Here is a 5,813-nt window from a genome sequence, read left to right as displayed (position 1 = left end):
GTCAAAGTTTTGGGCCTGTATACCAGAAGGGTAGAGATTAACTAGAGTGGGATTAACGGGAGAGAGTATTTGGGGCAAGTGGAGGGGAAGATAAAGAGCTCAGAATGCTGAACTGGAAACCCAGAAAGTAAAGCCCTAATACCAATTCTGCCACACATATTTACTATATGCCAGGGCCTCTTCCAAGCACTTAGCACACATTATCTCAATCTCCTCTCTACAGCCCTATAATGTAGGTTTCTACATCTTCATTTTATAGATAAGAAGAAATGGGCTCATAAAGGTTAAGTGATTTGCCCAGGGACACATAATTAATCAGCAGCAAAGCTAGGATTCAAACCCAGGGTGTCTAGCTCCAAAGCCTGTGCTCCTAACCATGTGAAAAAGCTGACTCCTGAAATATATATCCACTTTAACTTCCTGGTCTCAGTTTCCTTATCTGAATATCAAGGGATTCAGGGTAAATATCTCTCCATCCTGATTCGGCAAATATGTCTAATGTGGGCCTATGACTCCCTTTCTGACTGAGATCATTTAGTCCCAATACTTATTCTGTTGGCTTTGAGAAATAGCTGCAGTGAAAAGCAGAACAAAGCAAATGCGAAGGTGACCCACATTTTCAATTTGAGAAAATTGTGATGTATTATGAATGGGCCCTTCTAAAGTATGGTTTGAATGCCTTGTTAAATAATAATTCATTCTCTGATATGAGTGAAACATTTTGAATGATAGGCTCTAATGGAATAATATTATGACTTGTGAATTGGAACATTAAATTAAATATGACATTGCATTTTCTGTTACATGTAGCTTTTAAAAAAAGCCCTGTATTTCTGTGGCAAGCAAATGTTCCTGAGCCATTGTCATGGATATTTTGTATTATTAGCAAGCAGGGGATGGGAATAGCAGGAGAAAGATAATTTTGTTCTGGGATTTCCACTCACATAATAAGACTTGCCCTTAAGTAGGGAAGTGTTCAAGGCACTCCTCTCTGGGTAGGGGCAGAGCTCTGTGAATCCTGGGTCCACTGCCACTATCCAGGAGACCCTGAGCAAGTTACTTAACCTCGCTGAGACTCCAAGATTGTTACAGATACTGTGGTCCTTTAGAAACTTTTCCTTGGTTTCTTCTTTGACCCATGAGTTTTGAATCCCAAATTTTCCTGCTCTTGTTGATTTCCTATTTAATTCCATTGTTGTCAGCAAACAGGCTTGGTATGATTTCACTCTTTTTATACTTACTGAGACTTTTTGTGTGTGTGTGCCAAACATATGGTCTAAACCTAAGAATGCTCCAGGTGTGCTGGAAAAGAATGTGTATTTGGCTGTAGTTAGGTGGAATATGTTTTTTTGAGTTAGTAAGATCAAATTAGAGGGAGTTCTATATTCTTATGACTTCCTGCTTAGTTCTATTTCTCATTTCGATTCCGTCACTTTTTTTCTGTATATATTTTTTTCTGTTAGTAGTGAATACAATTATAATTGTTATACCTTCTTGATGTATTGACTTTTATCACTATGAAATGTGTTTTTGTTTCTTATAACAATTCTTAAAGTCTATTTTGTCTGATATTAATATAGCCACTCCTGCTCTCTTTTGGTTACTGTTTGCATGGTATATCATTTTCTATCCTTTTACTTGCAATATTTTTGTGTCTTTAAATTTAAAAAGTGTCTCTGGTATACAGCATACTGTTGAATCTTGTTTTTCAATCCAGGCTGTCAATCTGTCTTTGATTGGAGTGTTTGGCCCATTTGTATTTAATGTTTTGTTGATCTGATTGGACTTAAAATAGCCATCTTACTATTTGTTTCTGGATATGCCTTTTTTGTTCTTGAGATGCGTATTTACTGCCTTTTTGGTTATAAACAAATATTCATAACGTATTACTCTAAACCCTCTGCTGATTTTAAAAACTATATCATTTTCTGTTCTTTTCTTCATTTTCTTTTTTTTTTTAAAGATTTATTTATTTATTTATTTCTCTTCCTTTCCCCCTCACCCTGGTTGTCTGTTCTCTGGGTCTATTTGCTGTTTCTTCTTTGTCTGCTTCTGTTGTTGTCACCGGCATGGGAATCGGTGTTTCTTTTTGTTGCTTCATCTTGTTGTGTCATTTCTCTGTGTGTGTGGCACCATTCCTGGGCAGGCTGCACTTTCTTTCATGCTGGGCGGCTCTCCTTACGGGGCGCACTCCTTGCACGTGGGGCTCCCCTACGCAGGGGACACCCCTGTGTGGCACGGCACTCCTTGCGCACATCAGCACTGCACACGGGCCAGCTCCACACTGATCAAGGAGGCCCTGGGTTTGAACCACGGACCTCCCATGTGGTAGGCGGACGCCCTAACCACTGGGCCAAGTCCGCTGCCACTTCATTTTCTTTTATTTTTAAAGAAACTTTAGATTACAAAAGTATTACTTCAAATATATAGGGGGATTCCTATATTTTCCTCACCCTCCCACACTTTTTCCCATTAACAATATCTTTCATTAGTGTGGTACATTTGTTACAATTGATGAATACATATCGAGGCATTGCTCCTAACCATAGTCTATAGTTTACATTAGAGTTTATACTTTGCAATGCACAATTTTATAGGTTTTGACAAAATGTATAATGGTCTGTATCCATCATGGCAATGTCATGCAGGACAATTCTAATGTCCCCCAAATTTCCCATGTTAACGCCTATTCTTCCCTCCTCCTCCCTCTCAGAACCTCTGGTTCTTTAGTCCATAGTTGCATTCCCCCTTTATATTTGTTCATTCCTCAGTCTTGAGGATTTGGGGATAATGATGTCCACTCTGCTTCTGCTTGAGAGGGGGCTTGGATCCCATGGGGCAGATGGATGGAACTGTAGAGACTTCCTGTTTTGGGGATGGGCATTGTCCATCATCATCCTTTCGTTAGTTGTCCTGGGCAAGTCCAATGAACTGGAGAGTAGGTGTTGTAACTCTTCTGAGATTCAGGGCTCAACTGACATATAAACAGACTGAATTTAAGTCTCGGAGACATATATTTAGTAAATATAGTGCTAATTATAGATTCAAATAAAAGGGGCAGAAGAGCCATGTGTGAGGAAACTATAAATGAATCGAACTCTGTTACATTGGGGAGCATATATTCCAAAGTAAGGCCCACTGACAGGATGCTGAATTCCTCAGATTGTCTGCCATGCCTGTAGTATCTAGATGTCTCTAGAGCCATCACGAGCTCCCCTGTTTGAGGCACTATTTACTGTGGCAGTCAGTGAGATCCTGCTGAGACATGCATAAGTGTAATCTCTGGAATGACCTCCCGACTCACTTTGTTTTTTGGTTTTTTTTAAAGATTTTCAAAATTTATTTACTCCCCCTCCCCCCCCAATTTGGGCTCACTGTCTGCCTTCTGTATCTATTTGCTGTGTGCTCATCTTCTCTTTAGAGAAGCATCAGGAACCAAACCTGGGACCTCCCATGTGGAGAGAGGGGCTCAATCACTTGAACCACCTCAACTTCCTGCTTTGTTGTGTCTCTCATTGTCTATCCCCTTTGTGTCTCCTTGTTGTGTCAGCTCACTGCACCTGCCCATTGCACCAGCTCGCTGTCTTGTTCGTCTTTTCCAGGAAGTACTGGGAACTGAACTGGGACCTCCCATGTGCTAGGCAGGACCTCAATCTCTTGAGCCACATTCACTTCCCCCAACTCACTTTGAATTCTCTTAGCCATTAAAAATCATCTATATTGGGAAGCAGATGTGGGTCAACTGATAGAGCATCCATCTACCATATCGAGGGTCCAGGGTTTGATACCCAGGGCCTCCTGACCCATGTGGTAAGCTGGCCCACGCGCAGTGCTGCCGCGCACAAGGAATGCCGTGCCACGCAGGGGTGCCCCTGTGTAGGGGTGCCCCCCCACACAAGGAGTGCGCCTTGCAAGAAGAGCTGCCCTGTGTGAATAAAAGCACAGCCTGCTCAGGAGTGGCACCGTACACACGAAGAGCTGACGCAGCAAGATGACGCAACAAAAAAAGAGATGCAGTTTCCCGGTGCCACCTGATAATGCAAACGGACACAGAAGAACACCCAGCGAATGGACACAGAGAGCAGACAACTGGGGGGAGGGGGGGAAGGGGAAAGAAATAAAATAAATCTTACCAAAAAAAAATCTATATTTAATATTTCCTCCTTTTGGTTAATGTCTTTTTCCAGATGCATTGCTAGATGGCACTTGGTAATATTCATATGCTTCTCCAGAGGTTCATCTGCTTCTTTCTGGACTGTAGTGCAAACCACAAGGCCTGGAAGCTGGATGCGCATGGGGGAGAGACCATCGGTTTGTGACTGTGGAGAATGTGGCAAAGCCTTCATCAGGGACTGTCATCTGGGCTGCCACAGCCTAGAGAGATCCACACTGTGAAGCTAGTGGTTGTGATAAAAAATTCAACACAGGAGGCAGACTTGGCGCAGTGGTTAGGGCATCCGTCTACCACATGGGAGGTCTGCGGTTCAAACCCCAGGCCTCCTTGACCCGTGTGGAGCTGGCCCGTGCGCAGTGCTGAAATGCATGCAAGGAGTGCCGTGCCACGCAGGGGTGTCCCCCGTGTAGGGGAGCCCCCCGCGCAAGGAGTGCACCCCATAAGGAGAGCCACCCAGTGCGAAAGAAAGTGCAGCCTGCTCAGGAATGGTGCTGCACACACAGAGAGCTGACACAACAGATGACGCAATAAAAGAAACACAGATTCCCGTGCCACTGACAACAGCAGAAGCCGACAAAGAAGACGCAGCAAATAGACACAGAGAACAGACAACCGGAGCGGGGTGGGGGAGAAGGGGAGAGAAATAAAAAAATCTTAAAAAAAAAAAATTCAACACAAAACCACACTTGGAGAAACATTTTGAGTGCACACATGAAAACCTGCAAAAACAGTATTATACTGTTTTGAAGGTTGTAAGAAGAACTTTAAGAAACAGCAGCAGCTGAAGATCCACCCGTGTCAGCACGCCAATGAGCCATTGTTCAAGTGCCACCATGAAGGATGTGGAAAACCCTTTGCTCACCCCACAGGCTGAAGCAACATGAGGAGGTACATGGGGGCTACTGTGTCAAAAAGGATGTTCCTTTTGGCAAAAACGTGGACAGAGCTTCTGAAATATGTGAGAGAAGCCTATAAAGAGGAAACAACTTGTGAATTACGCGGGAAAAGAGTCAAACGCAAAGATTACCTGAAGCAACATATGAAAACTGCATACCAGAAAGGTGTGTATTCCAGGGAAGACTGTGGTAAAACCCGCACGATTGTGTTCAGTCTCTGGAGATAGTTTCTCTCTTCATGAGGAAAAGCGCCCCTTTGTGTGTGAACATGCTCGCTGTGGCAGAAACTTTGCAATGAAACAAGGTCTCACTGGGCATGCTCTTGTACATGCTCCTGACAAGAAGAAAACGAAGATCCAAGTAAAAGCATCTCGTGAAAAACGGAGTCTGGTGCCTTATCACAGTGGATATATCCCTCCTAAAAAGGAAACAGTGGAAGCAGCTGTGGATTAGTCCGTTGGGCTCCCGTCTACCATATGGGAGGCCCTGGGTTCGTGTCCCAAGGCCTCCTTGTGAAGATAGGCGTGCTGGCACACTGTGGAGAGCCGCCAGCCAGCAAGTTCCGCGGAGTGCCACCCGCGGGCAGATGCCGCGGAGAGCCGACTCAGCAAGGTGACGCAACAAAAAAAGGGAGACAAGAAAAACACAGAAGAGTGTGCAGCGAATGGACACAGAGAGCAGACAGCAAGCAAACCACAAGGGGAGGGGAAATAAAAAAGAAAGAAAGAGGAAGGAAGAGGAAG

The 5,813-nt window shown here is 43.9% G+C and overlaps 1 pseudogene; it reads left to right on the top strand.

Annotated features, from left to right (window-relative positions):
* Window positions 1-4,839: 4,839 nt before the first annotated feature.
* LOC105745082 (transcription factor IIIA pseudogene) lies at window positions 4,840-5,523 on the top strand (annotated as a pseudogene).
* Window positions 5,524-5,813: the final 290 nt, after the last annotated feature.

The sequence above is a fragment of the Dasypus novemcinctus genome, chromosome 6 (genome assembly GCF_030445035.2).
Source record: "Dasypus novemcinctus isolate mDasNov1 chromosome 6, mDasNov1.1.hap2, whole genome shotgun sequence".
Classification (NCBI taxonomy): domain Eukaryota; kingdom Metazoa; phylum Chordata; class Mammalia; order Cingulata; family Dasypodidae; genus Dasypus; species Dasypus novemcinctus.
Note: the sequence above shows the minus strand (reverse complement) of the source record. Positions and strands in the feature narration are given on the sequence as shown.